The sequence below is a fragment of the Dasypus novemcinctus genome, chromosome 5, assembly GCF_030445035.2.
Source record: "Dasypus novemcinctus isolate mDasNov1 chromosome 5, mDasNov1.1.hap2, whole genome shotgun sequence".
Classification (NCBI taxonomy): Eukaryota; Metazoa; Chordata; class Mammalia; order Cingulata; family Dasypodidae; genus Dasypus; species Dasypus novemcinctus.
In genome coordinates, this window is record NC_080677.1 from 30,740,676 (window position 1) to 30,758,393 (window position 17,718).

The 17,718-nt window shown below is 42.0% G+C and overlaps 1 protein-coding gene across 2 annotated transcripts in view; it reads right to left on the minus strand.

Moving 5' to 3' along the window:
- Positions 1-17,036, minus strand: part of CREB5 (cAMP responsive element binding protein 5) — a 438,879-nt gene extending 421,843 nt beyond the window's left edge. Inside the window, exon 1 of one of the 2 annotated variants that reach the window (XM_058296844.2) lies at positions 16,947-17,036. The gene's annotated coding sequence lies outside the window, so the exon portion shown is untranslated. The remainder of the gene's footprint in view (positions 1-16,946) is intronic. The other variant, XM_004476075.5, reaches the window with a different exon arrangement.
- Between the last annotated feature and the right edge of the window lie 682 nt (positions 17,037-17,718).

Consider the following 17,718-nt stretch of genomic DNA (forward strand, 5'->3'; position numbering starts at 1 on the left):
GCTGTCACGATTTTGCTGCAGCCCAACCCTAGAGGAAGGTTTTTATTCAACCCTTATTCCCAAAAGATTGGTCATGTGTTTTTTAGAATCATAAAGAATACATATCTACAACAAACTTAAATAAAAAGCAATAAGGGAATGGTTAAGTAAATTATAATATATGGACTCAATGGAATATTATGCGTAATCATAGTTTGGAAGACTATGCAGCAATGCAAAGAATGCCTGCAGTATAGTTTTAAGTGAAGGATACAGAATTTCAACTGTATCAGTGCTCTGGTTAAAACCACTTAAAAATTATGATCACCTCTGGACAAGATAGGAAAGAGAATGTAAAAATTCTAAATCAATGGTATGCGAGGGTCAAGAGATTCTCTCTGATTTATTCCCCCCATCCCATTTTTGGATTTTTAAAATATTATTACAATAGCCTTTAAAGTATAGAATTTAAATTGAAGCAATATTGGGGAGAAGGAGCATCCATCAATATACCTAAAAATCTCCCCCGGCAGGTTCTTCCAGGAACACTCACCAGGTATCACAGTTTTCATGCTGGTGATAGGAAATTCAGGACAAAGTACAATGCATGATTATCCCGTTAATCAGTTCACTCAGGATTAGTTGCCCATCTACTATATTTACAGGACTATGTGAAAGAGTCTATGAGGAAAATCAAAACAGCAAAATTCAGTTCTTGCTGTTATGGAACTTACAACCCAGAGAGGAAATTTGTGACAAGGTCAAAAATCACAACAATAGAAAGTAAAAAAAAAAAATTTTTAATCATAAGAAAAATATTAACAAAGCACTAAGGAATTTATTAATTTTGCATTCAGTTTTTGGTTTGGGAGATGAGCAATTTATGAGGAAATGATGATTGAGATGGGCCTTGGAGAGTAGTGCTTGCACAGGCACTAAGTTTGTATCCGTGTATCTGTAGGCAGTGTGTATGGTGTGTGTAGACAGAAGGTTTATGTGTACATGTGTGTACGCAGAAGGGGTGTGTGTGCCTGTGGGACTGGGCAGGAGTGCTGGAGGAGCATAGGAGGCATTCCAGGGAAGAGGAGGGCCTGAACAAGGCAGAGAGGTACTCAACACAAACAGGAGTTTACTGTGGACCTGGCTGGGAGCAGGGGTGCTGGCTGGGGCTGGCCTAGGGGCCTTGAGCAGGTGCCAGAGAAGGCTCTTGATCAGGGCTAAGAGATGTTCAGAGCCCAAGAGTGAAAAGGTTCATTTTGTAGCCAAAATGGAAAAAGTCTGAGCTCAGGCACTGGATACAACTCATTTCAAACGCCAACTCCCGCATTACTGGTTTGGTTACGCTGGGCCAATCATTAACCTCTGGACCTCATTTTACTCATGTATAAAAGGGAGGGCTTCCAGCTCTTTGTTAGATTTGTTGGGAGAACTGATATGGTAGAATAAGAGAGTAAACTCAATAAAGACTCAAATAATTCCCTTTCCCTTAATTTTCAATTCACAGCAGGAACCAGGTCAGTTGAGAAGACAGAAGGACAAAAACCAGAGAACCCAGGTGAAAGGGAGCCTAGGCCACTGGACAATGACACAGCTGCCACGGGTAAGGGAGGTCAGAGATGGTCAGGAAGGTTGACGGCTGGGGGCCAGCGGGGCATGGTGGCCCTGGCTGAAATGGGCGTGTCTGAGGATTAGCTCCACTTGGACAATTTGAAAATTAAGAGGAGCATTCCATCTAAGAGGAACTAGCAAGGGTAAAGTTGGAAAATAGAAATAATAGTCGAGGAGAGGGGTGTAGTCTAGAGACACAGGAGCTGCATATCTTTTAGTAGTCATCCATCCCTGTTACTGCAGTCTACAATGCTCCACCAACCTCCATTCACTGCTCGTCTTTAGCTATTTATCTCGAATATGTAGAGAAATTGTTGTCCAAGGTACCTTATTTGGCACAAATTCTAACTGAACTTAGAGCTCTGTATTTTCTTCCATGATGTGTTTTGAGTTTTACTGAGATATAATACACATAACATAAAATTCACTCATCAAAAGTGTACAATGGTATTTCACAGATATATGCAACCATCACCACAATCTTTGAACATTTTCGTTACTCCAAATCCCACACCCGTTAGCTGTCACCCCCGAATCCCCCAGCCCCAGGCAACCACTAATCTTTTTGTCTCTAGAGATTTGCCTCTTCTGGACATTTCATATAAATAGAGTCATACAGTATGTGGTCCTTTGTGTCTCACTTCATTCACATAGCATAATATATTCAAGGTTAATCCACATTGTAGCATTTATCAGTATTTCACTTCTTTGTATTGCCAAATAATATTCCATTGTATGGATATACCGCATTTTGTTGATCAGTCAGTTAGCTGATTGGCATTTGGGTTGTTTACAGTTTTGGGCTATTATGAACATTGCTGCTATGAACATTGGCGTGGCCGTTTTTTCATGAACATATTTTCATTATTCTTGAGTACACACTTAGGAGTGGAATTGCTGGGCCATATGGTAACTCTGTTTAGCTTTCTAAGGAACTGCCAAACTGTTTTCCAAAATGGTTGCACCATTTTTTATTCCCACCAACAGTGTAAGAGGGCTCCAATTTCTCCACACCCCTGCCAACACTTGTTATTATCTGCCTTCCTGATTACAGCCATCCTCATGAGTGTGAAGTGATATCACCTTGTGTTTTTTATTTGCATTTCCCTGATGGCTCGTGATGTTGAGCATTTTTGCATGAGCTTAAGGTCATTTGTATATCTTCTTTGGAAAATCAGCCATTCAGATTCTTTGTTCATTTTTTAGTTGTATATGTCTTATTATGATGTTTTTAAATTTGTCTTATGTGCTTTCCATTTGCAAAACAAAGGTGATATATATATATATATATATAGTCATAAATTACTCATCAACTACTAGAAAATCAGAAAAATTTTTCCTGCATTGAAACATCTATTCTCACCTGGTATGAGTATGTTTATGGGAGGAGGCTTTTGTCCTTGTGGTAAATATTACCACATCTAAACAATGATTGTTAAGCCTGGCAGGGTGACAAAATAGATTTGTATTTAATTCTTTTTTCTCAAGATTAATAGTCGGTGTTGTCTTTTTGTCATTGCTCTTTCACGAACCCAGGAGACAAATCCAAGGCTAAACCAAGACCAGAGCTCACACCAGTAAATTCATTAATCAGCGCAAGTAGATGCATCTATTTTAAAGTGAAACCTTGTGGTTGAACCTGTGTTTTGCTAGCTTTTGCCACACCTGTCATCATGTAGCTCCCCATCCTTGAATACTTGGTCTAAGGTTTTTGGGGGATCCATCAGAGGTCTATTTTTAATATGTGCTAAAAAAGCGTCTGCCTACAATGCACATCACGCCCCATCTGCCAGCTCCGTGTGGCGCCACTACTCCGTGCCCTGGATGCTTCCCTGTCCCTTGCCCTGGACTGCACCACCACTCTTCCCTAGCCCACCCCCTGCTCCCACCCAGAGCGGCACATGTCCAGTGCTGCCTGGGGTGGGTGTCTCTCCACCCATGGGGGCTACTCTCTGACAGAGGTTACCAAAATTCTACTATCTTGCAACCCAATGACTACATCACCGTTTTTCAGGGAAGTTGTCCTTCGAGTTTTTGTTCACAGTCATTTTCCGTTCTCCTCTGAGGACTCAGACAGAATCCCTGGGAGCACTGGCCCAGACTCCCTCTCCTCCCCGACCAAAAAAGGACAACCCAGACTTCATTACTGGGCCAAACTCATCCCGGCTGCCTCTCAAAGGAGTGGCTCCTCTCCCTTTCCCTCATCTCCCAATCAGTTCCCTATTCATATTGATCCTACCTCGTCAATGGCTTTTGAAATGGGCAGCACCTTAGTCTAAGTCACCATCACTTCTTGCCTGGACAACAAGACTCCCTAAAAGGCTTTCTACCTCAGATTTGCACCACCTCACCCTCCTCCCACAACACTTCTTTGCAGTGACTTATTTACAGCAATGAATAAGAACACTGTCTCTCTTCTCCGTAAGCTCTGTGAGGAGACGGACTGTGTCTGTTTTTTATCATGTATCCCCTAGGACCTGGCACATAATAAGGGCTCAGAAAATATTTGATGGATCAATGAAGGAAGAAGGGACGGCGGGAGGGAAGGAAGGGAGGGAGACCTCAGTACTTCATGCCAACATATTTCAGCAAGAGTCCCCAAACAGTCCATCACACAGGAATTGAGGCTCCAGCGGGACTCCTGATATTTTGGTGGGAAGGATAGTTTCTTGGGTTTATTTAGGGTTGTTGATACTTCTGAGTAACAAAGAACACACTTGATTCTGTAACTATGTATGGCTACCATGGAGACAGAGAGGGAGGACAAAGAGAATAGGAGAAGGAAAGAGAGAGGGGAGGATACCTGAATTCTAGCTATAAGTGCGGCACTTAAGTCCATTTTACCTAAGCCGTATGAGTCTTGGTTTCTCCAACCATCAAAGAAGAATGATAATTCTCCTGCATATTTCACAGTATTATTATGCTACTCTAATGGGATAATTCATATGAAATTACTTTGGAAACCCAAAGAATGTAAGATGCTTTGAATTAGTTGTTGCCTAGACATGGCTTCTTAAGGAGAACAGGTAGCTCCCCTCATAGAGAACCACAAATGATAACCAATTAATGTTAATGGTTGTTTCTGATTACACAAATTAGCATAAGTTCATTAACTCGAGTTACTTTTTCAGCTTGATTTGTGTAACGTATTCACAGACACATATAGGTTGAACCATATGAAATTACTCATACTCAACCATGGCACAAACAATGTTTATCAGTTTATATGCCCTTATAACCAAAGCACTGGAAAGTGTTTCAAGAATCACCAAGTCCAGGGGTTCTTCAGTTTGAGTCCATGGTTTTGGGGCATCCATGAGCCTTCTCAGGAGCATATGCCTATGTACCGTTTTTTTCTGGAAACGGGTTCCTAGTATTCACTGGATTATTAAAAAGGCCCCTTATTATCAAAAAAGGTCAGGAGCAACTACTCAGCTCCCCTTTCTACTGCTTCCAGAAATGTATTCTAAGAGTTGTGGACCCTCCATGTCCAGAGAAGTCACTAATTTCTGAGATAGTCACTTCCAGTAATGTACACTCTACTTGTGTCCAAATTCCTCCCCTTTTTAGAGTCAAAAGAGCAAACACGGTAAACACACCACCCCCCTTTCCTGCCCAAACGTTCACTGTTTTTTCCCTGAAGCACAGACGAATAAGCCAAAAATTATTCCCTGTCCCTGATATTATGCACAATCCAGAGCTTTTTCCCCAAGCCAAATATCCCTAATTTCCTTCACCATTACATCTATGATATGCTTCCAGAACTTGTAACTACCAAACCATCCCCTTTAAACACTTCTCATTGGTCAATGTATCTTTAAAGTATGGATTTATATTCCCTTACGTAAACTACAAAACTATTTGCCTGATGCTTCTTCACTGATCTCAGTTGAGTATAAATTCCTTCATTGAGAAAGGCAGTCAAATAAATACAAACAGAGGTGGCAAAAAAATGCCAAATAGCAGGGGTTTTTTTTCAAATCAAGTGATGTAGCTTTCCATACACAAGACCCACGCAGATCTAAGCCAGTGTCCAGAAAAGAGGCATTTGGTACTGTGTAGCTAATTCAGTTTGTACCCTGCTAGTGCTGCCACAGTCCAATGGAAAGACATCACTGTTTGGTTTTGTTTTACTTTGCTTTTGCTTTTTAATGTTTTGAATGATTTGGGGATTAGTATGCCTATTAAGCAAAAAGCACAATTTCAAATTACACGCTCCTTCATCGTGCCAAAACACTGTGCACCATTATCTCTGATGACGTCCACACAACCCTGGTGTGTTAGTCATCTGGTTTTGCAAAACTGGAAGACAAAATTGTAAACAATGTGGGCTTAGAGAGGCCTTATTAGAAAAAAAAAAAAAAGAGTATCTTACTATGGTTTCAATTTATTTTAATTTAACAATGTTTTTCAATCAATAATATGTATCTAAATTAATGTTACAAACAGATACTTGCCAAAAAGGAGTAACAATTTTACCCATAAGCATCTTAAAGAGGTAATAAGCATATTTTTAAAAGTGTGTGTGCTAATTACCCTCAGTCCTCATTGGCCAAGGTTTTTATTTGTATACAAATATAATCACATATAGTGTGGATATTATATTTTTGTTATATATATATATATTTTTTTAATTAGAGAAGTAAAATTTTGTTTTAACTTTAGCATAATGCTTTAAAAAGACTCCAAAATATCCCTCCTTGGCAATGATCACACATTGCATTATTAATCATGGTCTGTCTCTCACCCATTGAAGAGAAAGTGGTGCAGACAGAAACTGCAAATGGGTAAGTCCAACCCTATGTGGCAGTTTGAGATTATTTTTGTGAATCCCAAAAAGAGAAAGATTGTGTTTGTAAACTACTCCTCTAGGTGTGATACCTTTTGATTGTATTTAATTCAGTGATGGGCCTCTAATTAAGTTTACTTGATAAAATCAATTTAGGGCATCTGATTAACTATGTCAGTAAGGCGTACCTCAGATTGAGTCCCTCCCCCTTGGTGGGCTGATATAAATGGACACTCACTCAAGAAGGCACATGGGAAGGGAGAGACCTCTGCCATTTTTGATCCTATGACTTCAGGGAGAGAGGAGTCATTTGCCTGATTGTTTGCAGGTGACATTTGGAAAGAGGTGGGACTGATGTAGGAAGTGCTGAAAGATAAGCCCTATGTTAGCCTATAGCTGAGATTGGGAAGAAGTGGGGCCCATAGAGACTCAAGAGGAAGAGGAACCCAGGAAGGAGACATCAGGCAAAGATCAGCAACCACCTTGCCTCAAAACTGGGCAACTGACTTTAGTGAGAGGGCAACCTTGAGTTGGACTTTTTAGGGCTTTTTACCCCACTCTCAGTACCATAAATACCCTCTATAAAAGCCAACAACAGATTTCTGGTGCTTTGCATTAGCACCCCTTTGGCAAACTATTACAACCATTACTAGGAAAGAAACAAAAATCAAAATTATCAAAAACAGGTGGCTCCAGACCAAGTGTAAAGACAGTACATAGTTATAACAAGAAACACAATCCTATATTAAAGATAATTCAAGAGCTAGGGCTGGAGTCTCTCTTGATTAATGAATGAATACCTAAAGTCCTTTATTTTCATTCCCCAGAAGAGTTGAGCAACTCATCTTACTGTCTCTCTATAGTCCTCTAAAAGTCCATCTCAAAGGATATTGAAAGAAAAGAGTCCCTAGATACCACCAAAAGCACAGGTTTGCAATAGATGTCTCCATGCAATTTTTAGAATAGACCCCATGTTAAGAAAATATACCTATATGCATTTGTTAATCAAGTCGGGGACATATAGCCTGAAGCTGGGGAGCAAAACTATTAGCGGGAAGCCACTTAAGTGTAAATAATGTAAGGGAAACCATCAGAAGAATGGTATTTATAAATACAAAGACAAATGCATTCGTATATAGAATTGAAAATCCCCACCTGAAAGCCAATGAGAATAATGCTTGTATTTAGGTGGTATGGCTCTCTTCTCACACTGACCATCTAATCGACGAACAAGATGGCTATTTTCCTAACCTCGTCAATCTCTCGGTTTCTCCACGTATAGTATGGGAACCAGCGTATGTGTTCATAAACAGAGGTTAAAATTTTTCCAATGAATGACATTTTTAAAAAACATAAATTTTATCACCACAAAATGCAGAGAAACATGAATTTTGTATCTAAAACTGTTTTAAAACCATGCTTTAAAAGCACACAGTCAGAGAGGCTCATATTTGGAAACAGACTGCAATCCAGGGGATAAGATGAGAGGGTCAGGGTGAAATGACTCATGAAGGCGGGGGTGCAGAGGCTTTCCACGGCACAGAGTCGCAAGGGACCATCACCAGGGGCTCTCTTCCCTTCTACAAACAACCCTATTTGTTGACTCCACAAAAAATACGGTGGAGACTTTTGGAAATTACTATTTATTATTTTTTTATTCCATACGTCCTTCAGTGAATGCACACACTGGTATATTCGTTTTTAAAAATTAATTAAAGAAAACACTCTGGTTGTGCATTGAGATATATCAATTTTCCTAATATTTTAAAAGGTGACAAGTAGAATGAAAACCTCTGTTGAAGGGGTTATAAGTAACATCTTGACATGACATGAGAAAAGGGAGAGTCTGGTCTATGCAAAAACACAAAGCTTGTTAAAAGCTTGAAGGGGACAAACCAAAGGGATGGAGGTGTCTCAAATGGGCACCCTTCCAAAACTAGCTGAAGGCCAGCAGTATCCGAAGCAATGAAATACGTTAGCAAAATAACTGAAGCATGGGTAACTTGGTTTTTTTTCCCCCAAAATGGAGGGTTTCTAAAAAGCTGCATGCGAATCAAATATTAAGTTGAGATTTCTAGGGAAGCAGACCACTTAAAAACCCATATTTGAAACTTACACAAAACAGAGCTCATATATGGTGCAAAGAATTGTCTTCTAAAGGATTCATTCTATAATGTTTAATTCTTAGTAATGACATTTTCTTAACTATGCTTTGCAGCAGGCAGCACGCCTCTAACAACCGCTTTCTGCCCTTGAACTCTGAATGAATGCTTTATTGCAATCCCTTTCCTTAAATAGAATCATAGAATATTAGAGAGGAAGGTTCCTGAGAGATCAGTTGGTATTGCACTTCTCAACACTGGCTACACAGAAACACTCGTGGAGCCTGTAAAACATACGAAGGCCTAGGCTCCATTTCAAATGAACCAAACCGGAATGTCTGTGGGGTGAGGCCCAGGAATCAGCATTTTTTATAAACTCCACAAGTGGTGCTATCGGCAGCCGGAATTAAGAACCATTCCCAGAGAGTCTAGACCTGCATCGTCTGATACCATGGCCACTGGCACCTGTGGCTATCGAGCACTTGAAATGTGGCTAGTCCAAATTGAAATGGGCTGTGAGTGTAAAACCCACACTGGATTTCAAAGACTTAGTACAAAAAAAAGCAAAAGAATGTCAAGTATCTCATTAATATTTTTAATGATTATATACTGAAATGGTAATATGTTAAATATGTTGCATTTAAATAAAATGTTATTAAAAATAATTTCACCTGTTTCTTTTTACCTCTTTAAAGCAGCAACTAGACCATTTAAAATTCCATTTGCCCTTTGCATTATATTTCTATTGGGCAGTGCTGGTCTAGACCAACCCTTTTACCAAAATGAAGAAACTGAGGTCGAGACGCACGATGAGTTCAAGGTCGCACTGTGGGGAGCCCCTCTTGCAGTCTTAGGCACTTTTCATTGCAGGCAACCACACTGTCCCAGAGATGAAAGGGCCCACGATGCCATCCAATGGGTTTCAAACATTCCTTCTCTCGTTTATCTTGCTAATTGTTTCCTCCAAGATCTGATATTAAAACCTATTTCCTGTATGGAAAAAGGTCCCCTTCCATTGTGATTTGTTAGCATAGAGTTACTGATGAAAGCAGAGTAGCTGCAATGGACGTTAAAAAAATAAATCTAGGAAGCATTAGCATAAGGAAAATGCAGAGAATGGATAAATGAACTATGAAGGCTTTTAAGATGTAGATGGTCAAGTTCTGGCCCATGAACGTTTTACCACGTTGCACTTTAATAAATGATCCTGGAGGCCCTCACCATTCTCAGAGCCATCTCCAGCACAGCACTGTTGCCTGCTCAGAGCTCTCAAGTTTGTTTTTTCCTCCAGGGAGTCAAACGTTTTTCTGGACAATGTTATCACTTCAATGAGGCAAATTGGGATCTTCATAACATGGCACCATATCACCTAGGTGCCCTGGTGGAAATGAACTTTATCCTCAATGCCTTCTACTCTCTGGTGGGTGAATTCAAATGTCAAACAGTATCACTGCTTACATTTAGAACATTTTATTTTGATGAAGTGACACGGTTCTATCAGATCTGGCAAAGTGGAGATAAAGTTTATTTCCAGTAATCAGCGAACCCGAACAAACTCAAAGGTGTTTTTGTTGCATGTGTTCTCCCCTCCTCCCCTCGGGGAGCCAGTAGAGAAAGAATTGTATCCTGAAATGTGTTGAAAAATCATGCCTGAAACACAGGGGTCCCTCAGCACAATGCAAGAATAAGAGTCTTGAATTTTGATATAAAACCTTCACACAAAGATCTGGAGAGGAAACTTATTGGTCACGCCAAACAACACATACAGTAAACGCTTTCAAGCTTTCGCTTTAGATTGCACCCTATCCTAAATACAGCATAGCCTAGATGTCATCTCATATCAACATTTTGGCGCTCTGGAGCCCCCTATGTTGCATGCATGGTTTCTATTAGCTACGATTAGTTAAGTTTTGCCAGTCAAAACCTCAAAGAGCATACTTCCAGACTCAACTCACTTCTCACTTAGAAATATTCACCTCCAAACTCTCTCACATACATCCGCCGAGAAAGATGATATATTACAGCTTTCACATCTGCCAGAGTGAAAATAACACTTGTTGCTCTATTTGACAAAAAGAAAGATTATTTACTTTAACTTCAGATAAATAATTTTTCAGAACTCTTCCTCAAAGATAAAAAAAAGAAAGGAAGTAAAGATAGACACTGCCTGGCTCTGTTACCATCTTTTAGACCATTTTTAGTTCTGCCTGGTTTTCAGTCTCAGCTAAGAGCTGGATGTTGGAATTTTACAGGGCATGTCTAATAATAATGCTAAGAGGAAGAATTTAAGTTAAAATCAAATAAGGAGGCCATTTAAAAAAAAAAATACCACTACGGATATATAAGAATAAACTGGAGTAGAAAGTACAGTTTATATGGACAGGGCATTCATTCAAAAGATCTGACAAAAATCTGCCTTTGAAAGGTTAATGGTCAAAAGGCTTGAAAAGAGCAAAGCATCTAAAGCCAGGGGTAATATTTCATTCATGACAAGGACATTTGTGGCGACCTGGTTCACAGAAAGAGAACCCATCCTGGAGACAGGGACCTGGCTTCTAGGTTCAGTTTGGCACTCTCTAGCTCAGGGTCTTAGGTAACAGGGGGCCTCACCAGGCCAGGAGATTGTCTTCTATAAAATGAAGAGTTTGTCTATCAATGAGATCTCCCCCAGCTGCATAATGCTCTGGGCCTTTCTAGCTCATCATCAGAATCTTTAAAGCCAAAAGAAACTCTTTTCCTCCTGCTAAATCCAGTTCAAGCAAAACGCCAACATGGAAGTTTTCAATCCTTGTTAATTTAAGGGTAAAGATAACAAATGAGAACCCTAAGGAAAGAGAATTGAGCGACTAAATATGCATCTATAAAGTATTAACTTGTTTCTGATCTATTTCCCTGAAAAGGGGGTGGGGGTGATGGAGTGAGCTAGGAAGAAAGAAAAACTGAAATGTAACATCTAATAAATTCAGGAATTTGTCCTAAACTTTATAAGTTTTACATTGAAAGTCCCAGAGTTCTCAATAAAAACTTCAAAAATTCTACTCTTGTTTCAGAAACAGGGCTATCACTACCTGGAAATTTCTAAAAGCCTTTTCCTTTTCTCTTCTGTTAAACCCATGATTTGTGATTCCCAACAATGGAATACTAATGGATCCTCCAAAAACATGAATTGCTGATTTTTTTCCGAATTACAAAATGTAACTACTCTTTAATGAAAACATTAAACATGATGTCATTTTCAAAGTGGCAGAATTTCTATTTAAAGCAATGCCACAAAGTAGATGGCATACTTAGTTTACAAATAGCAACACAAAAAGGTTCTTTGGTGTCTTTAATTCTGTTTAGCATATCTAAAAGCGCTTCTTTTTCACATTTAAATATTTAAGGTTGCTGCCCCCAAGTTTATTATCTTATCTCAATTGCATAATATTCTTAAGTAGAATTCAGAGAAATGGTCTTAGATTTAAATTTTTAAACACTAATTTATAAAAAGCATTGGTTGATTCCCATAATACGGCTGGTAGTCAAACTGGACAAGATAATGAATTGACTGAGATCATTGCTCCATCTTCATCCAAGAAAGCTGCCTCTAAAAAAAAAGATCTTAAATTGCTGTAGGAATCCAATTTGTAAGAAGCAAGAGAAGCATATAGATGGAAAACACCAACCACGATCACATTAATTTTGTGACTAACTGTATTGCTTTGAAGTACAGAAAATTTAAAAAAAGGAAAAGATGACAAAAATAATAAGTCCTTTCAAATCCCCAATTTTAATGTAACAGCACAAGAAGAAAGTCAACTACAAAGTTCACATCTTGGAATCCAGTGAACAACACATTGCCACAATATAATTTTTCACTTAATGAGAAGCAAAGTCCTATGCTGAGGAAATAATATAGGACTGTGATAAATCATTGCTAAATGCAAATTATAGTAAGAAATCAAGAAATCAGAGACTTGACCCCAATACAAGTAGCCAAGCAAAGCCCATGTTTGATCTGTTTTGAATGCAGGTGTGAAAAACTGACAAATATTTGCAATGAAAATTGTCAGCATACTATAATTGAAAAGCTTAACAGAAAAGTCTCTGACAAATTACAGTTCATTTAATGACCTCTTCAAGTACAAGCTACAACATAGAAATATAGAAATATAGGCATAGTTTCCAATTTTTTATGGGAATGTTCTAATAAATCATCTGCTCAGGTATAAATTATAGGAGGTCACAATTTGACTTCTAATTGGCAGGCAATTTATGAATATTGCCAATTCTCATTCAAAAACAATTAACTTGGAGATATTATCAACTGAGCGAAGATGTTCACTCTGAGCAAACTGGGAAAATAAAAATCAATATGAATCAGTGGGATTTAAAAATCACCGATGTATGTAAAATGCAAAAGCAAAGGAAAATAAGAAAAGTGAGTTCTTTCGTTGATTTCTTTTTAAGTTTAAAACTAAAGTAATAGCTGACATTCGATCAATACCAAACTTCTGCAGGGCATATACATCCAGGCTTGGTTTTGAAAAAAAAAAATGTTCCTTGTTTTGTTTTGTTTTTCATTTTTAGGTTTCCTTATTAAAATTTCAGTACTTTTTGAAATTTTCCATGAAAGCAAATGGAAAAAGGAATTCTTACCTGCTATTATTTAACATGCTCTGTAGCTTTGCCACTGCAGTTCACATGCTCACGAACATATTTTAGGCAGTAAATAATGGTCCTATTCACACACAGACACACACACACACAGACTTTCCATGTAAAACGCTACCAGGTCCCAGGAAACTGACAAAAACAACAATAAAATTCAGGGCAAAATAAGAATTCTATTTCTGAATTCTGTCTCTGACAATTCAAGATTGGTTCCCATTTAACAAAGCGCAAATTTCTCTCTCTGCTTAATAGGCATAGTAAACATCATCTTACCATAATCTGTCGAATAATAGCAGCAACGTGTTGCTTCCTGCAGTCACCAAAATCAAGTTTTTCCTTTCTTTCTAGTGACTTCTTTTTCACCAGCAAGATAAGAAAGAAAATAAATCTTGGAGTACTTGCCTCGGTATTTCAGACCACAAGAGTGCAGAACTCACTCTTATAAAAAGAATAGGTCTGGTATTTTACAATCACTTCTACCACTCAGAGGTACCTCCTGAGTTCGCGTACCTCCTTTCCTTCCCTCCTCTAAGTTTCCCTTAATAATGAGACTAACTTTTCCAGTAACCTTTAACTCCCTAGATTTAACTGATATGGAAAGTGTGACTAAAAACTTGTAGAACTGTCTAGCCTCCAACCCCACACAGAATCAACTTTGTTGTCAGTGTTGAAGAACACCTCGCAAGCAGCTACTTGCTCAGTTTCTACTCCTGAACTACACAAGCACAGAACACCAAATAGCAGTGCGCCATCTAGTTAGCAGGCAGCGCTCTCCATCCTACAAGGGGGGACACCTTCAAACCCTGGCAGTAAAGAACTTGTTAGGGTTCAGCTGCTTTAAAGGTCCAATTGTTTATTTAAGTAAAAAAAAAATATCGCTACTGAGATAATCCACATCTAGTGGATATGGGAAAATTTAGGTTATAATGGCACTACAAACTTTTACATCTAACTTTGATTTACAAGATAAAAGCAAGTTTTAAATTAGAGGGGCTTTCTGTTAATAGAGCTTATTATTCTGAAGACGGGAATGATTTTCTTGAAAGTTGTCCCTGGGTGCATGCCTATTATCTTTGCTTTCCCCCTTCCACTAATGAGCATTTATCTAAAGAGCCTGTTAATCCTCTGATGCGTGCTTCTGGTCAGAGGTAACAGTTTGAATAAAACCACTAATCACTGATCACTAAATCACTGATCATTAATCACACTCTCCAGTGCCTGACCTGGACCATTTTTCCTTTAAGTCCATGCATCACAAACAAGAAGTTTAACATTTTTGAAGCGCATGCATTATGTGTGAGTTATACCATTTCATCTCTAGATGTTAATAAATAATAAATACTACCGCAGACTTGGAGAAAGATGTCAATTAGACTCCAAATGTGAGTTTCACAAATGCTTACTTTACAGCCTGGCTTCCACTTTGAGAAAAAGTAGATGTGATCTAACAATACATGTTTTCTTCAAGAAATGCCCACATATTTGGAATATAAATTTTCCTTTATTTAGCTTTCGCCAACTCCAAATCAGAGAGCACCCAAATCCCCTGCCTGCCATCCAGCCAAAACCCTAGTTAGGAAAATTATTATTTGAGTTCTGCTGCACACAACTACCACCACCACCCAAAAAAAGTCCATTTCACTTATTTTTTACTTTATCCCTTGAACAAGTCATGCACAGTATTTTTTTTTATTTCAACTGCCAGATAAAGGAGATTCTGACTAAGTTCAATAACTTATGTATTTACCTTCCTCTTTCCATATAGAAACTGAAGGTTAAGAGCAAGAAAGTAACACAAACACTCACACCACACGTGCACAAACACATACACACACACCAATTTATTGAATGGTACTTTGGGTTCAACTACTCACATTCCTTCACCTTGGAAATGAAACGTTTATTCTTGTTCCTTTCAGCTAAACCTGATTTAGTTAGCATCCTCACTTCTTAGTCTCCCTTCTTCCCCTACACGGTTCTAGGAAGGCGCTATGGAAAATTAAATACTTCGTTTGCAGTGGGTGTGTTGTTTTCCTGAGTCATCACAAGGACACGGTCATATCAAAATGCTTCTAAACATTTCTTGAGATGCTTTTTCTGTCAGGGCTGAGCATTTTCACCCTGCAGAAGAGGGCTTGCTGGTGCCTTTCTTAAATAATAGAAAAGGGCAGATTGCGCGCTCATCAGGTACCGTGTTCTCCTTAGACGCCAGAAGCTCTTACCCACACTCCAGGGACAGTGTTGGCCCCAGGGAAAGCGGTAAAAGGCAGAGGCCGGTCCAGAGCGATAACCCTGTGGGCGGGGAAGGGGGTGGAGAAGGAGGGGTCAGGGAAGACCCCGCCATAAAGATGCCCAGGGACCCCGTGGCTGTGCGACTGTGTTGCGGGGTGGGGGGTAGGCAGGGGAAGGATGGAAAGCAGAGTTGCTTTGTCAGCACTTCCAAGCCCCTGAACCCTTGAATATCTGAAACTGTTAAATGCTTACTGGCCTGCAGAATGACGTAATGGTCCTGTACCCAGCCTTATTTCTTGACACATGTCAGGGAGGGAGGGAAATTTTTTTTAAAAAAAATTAAACACACTCTGCCGACCCTGACAACGAAATATACCAGAGGCCCACTCCAGTTCCCGGCCTTGAACAGGCATCAAGGGGGCGCGGCACCCGCTCAGGGAACGTGGGCAAAAGTCTGGGGCTGTTTCTAACAACACCCCCAGAAATAAAACTCTGGCAAAGCAGCGGGATGCGGCAGCCGGGAGAAAGCATCTCCTTGATTCCGTCGCGACTTCCCCTCCGAGAAACTTCGTAAAAAGTTTACGCGGTTCTGTCGAGCTTCTGCCGGAGAGCCAGGCTCGGCGCCGGGTCCTGGGAACTGCCCGCGCGCCGCTGCGGCCCGGGCAGGAGCTGTCACTTGGGGCAGCGGCGAGGAAGAGGTAGTGATGAGGCCAGCGCGAACGGGACGGAGGCGGGAGGGGCTGGAGGAGTGACCGCGAGCAGAGCCTCGCGCGCCGGGGGCAGAAGCCGCGGCCAAGTGCCCTCCAAGGGCGACCTGCCCTCCCCGGCGCGCGTCCCGGGCCCCCCCGGCTGCGGCGGGCAGCCCTGCGGTAAACGTGGCTGCGGCGGGCACCGCACCCGGACAGAGCGCGCCCCTGCGTGCGCCCGCCCCCTGGACGACCCGGCGTCCTTGCCGCGCCTGCTGCAAGTTTGCAAACTTTCTCCGCGGGTTCCGCCGCATCACTGGGAAGTTGGGGGCGCGGCGGGGAGGGGGGGAGACGTTCCTGGCTCGCCGTCTCCGCTGCCGCCGCCGCCGCCACTTGACCGCACTTCTGGAGGGTTCCGCACCTTGCCGGGTCTCTGAAGGCAAACACACACCCCCGATTCATAACTGTTCCCCGCGAGAGGGAAACACACGCGCGCTCCCACACACGCACGCACGCCGGGCGGACGCGGCGCTCGCTCCACGTTAGCATCCCTCCAGGCGCACGGCGCGGCGGCCACCGAGACGCGCTCCGGGACGGACACGGCGTGGGGGATCAGGGGTGGCCCCGGGACACGGCAGCATTCCATCGTGGCCGGACTTCCCTCTGGTCCGCCAAGGTGTTTACAAACACAGATCGCCCTCCAAAAAAAATGCCATCGCATCTGCCCTACTCCTTGCCCTGTGACCTGCCCACTGGACCAAGCAACCTCGCGGCTGCCGCCGAGAGCCAACCCCTGCAAACCGGTACGCTCCAGAGAGGACGCCCGCGGCAAGTGCAACAAAAGTGCCCAAATGCAAAAGGCCCAGAAGTGGCCGAGCCGTATTTTTAGGAACTTACCAAACAATTGTGGAGAAGGCAAGAGCGGAGCCCGGGTGAAGGGACCACGTTGGTCTGAACGAAGATTACAATACATTCTATTTAGAGTGCATTACATCACCCCCCCGGTGACGTCACGTGGGATTCCTGAACTTCTAAATCATTGCGGTCCGCGGGGGAGGCAGCAGGGGCGGGGCGGGCGCGCCGAGGGGGCGGGTCCCGGCCCGGCCCCGCCCCTCCCCGGGAGGCCGAGCGGACCCTGGCGCACCCCGGAGCCGCGGCGGTGGCGGCGGCGGCGGCGACCGCGCAAGCAACAGCTTGCAGAGCCCAGCGCCGTGTGACACGACTCCCTGACATTAGTGGTGTGAGTCAGCTTGGAAACAATCCCCGGGGTTTCAGAGGAGGCACGGGCGCGGGCTCTCCTGCGGGGAGGGCCTGGGAGGGTGCAAAAGGTGTAAGGATGGGGGAAGGGGAGGGGTGGTAAGGCGGGGGTGGGGACCACACTGGAGGGTGTAGGAAGGTAACTTGGCTCACACAGGAATGCGGGACGCGTCTCGCCTTCCCCCACAGCAGATGTCCAGCTCCTTTTTGCCTGCGACAGTCATGACCTCATTCCAGTGTTCCCTGAGTCCTGGCTTCGCAGAGAACTCAGAGAACACCCCTTCCTCAACGCCACCATCACCACTGCCGCCTCCAGGGGAATAACTTCTTTATTTTGCTCACGCACGTGTAATACACAGTCCCCACCCTTTCCAAGACCCCTGCTTTATCCGTGTGAGCTCTGGGGAGATTT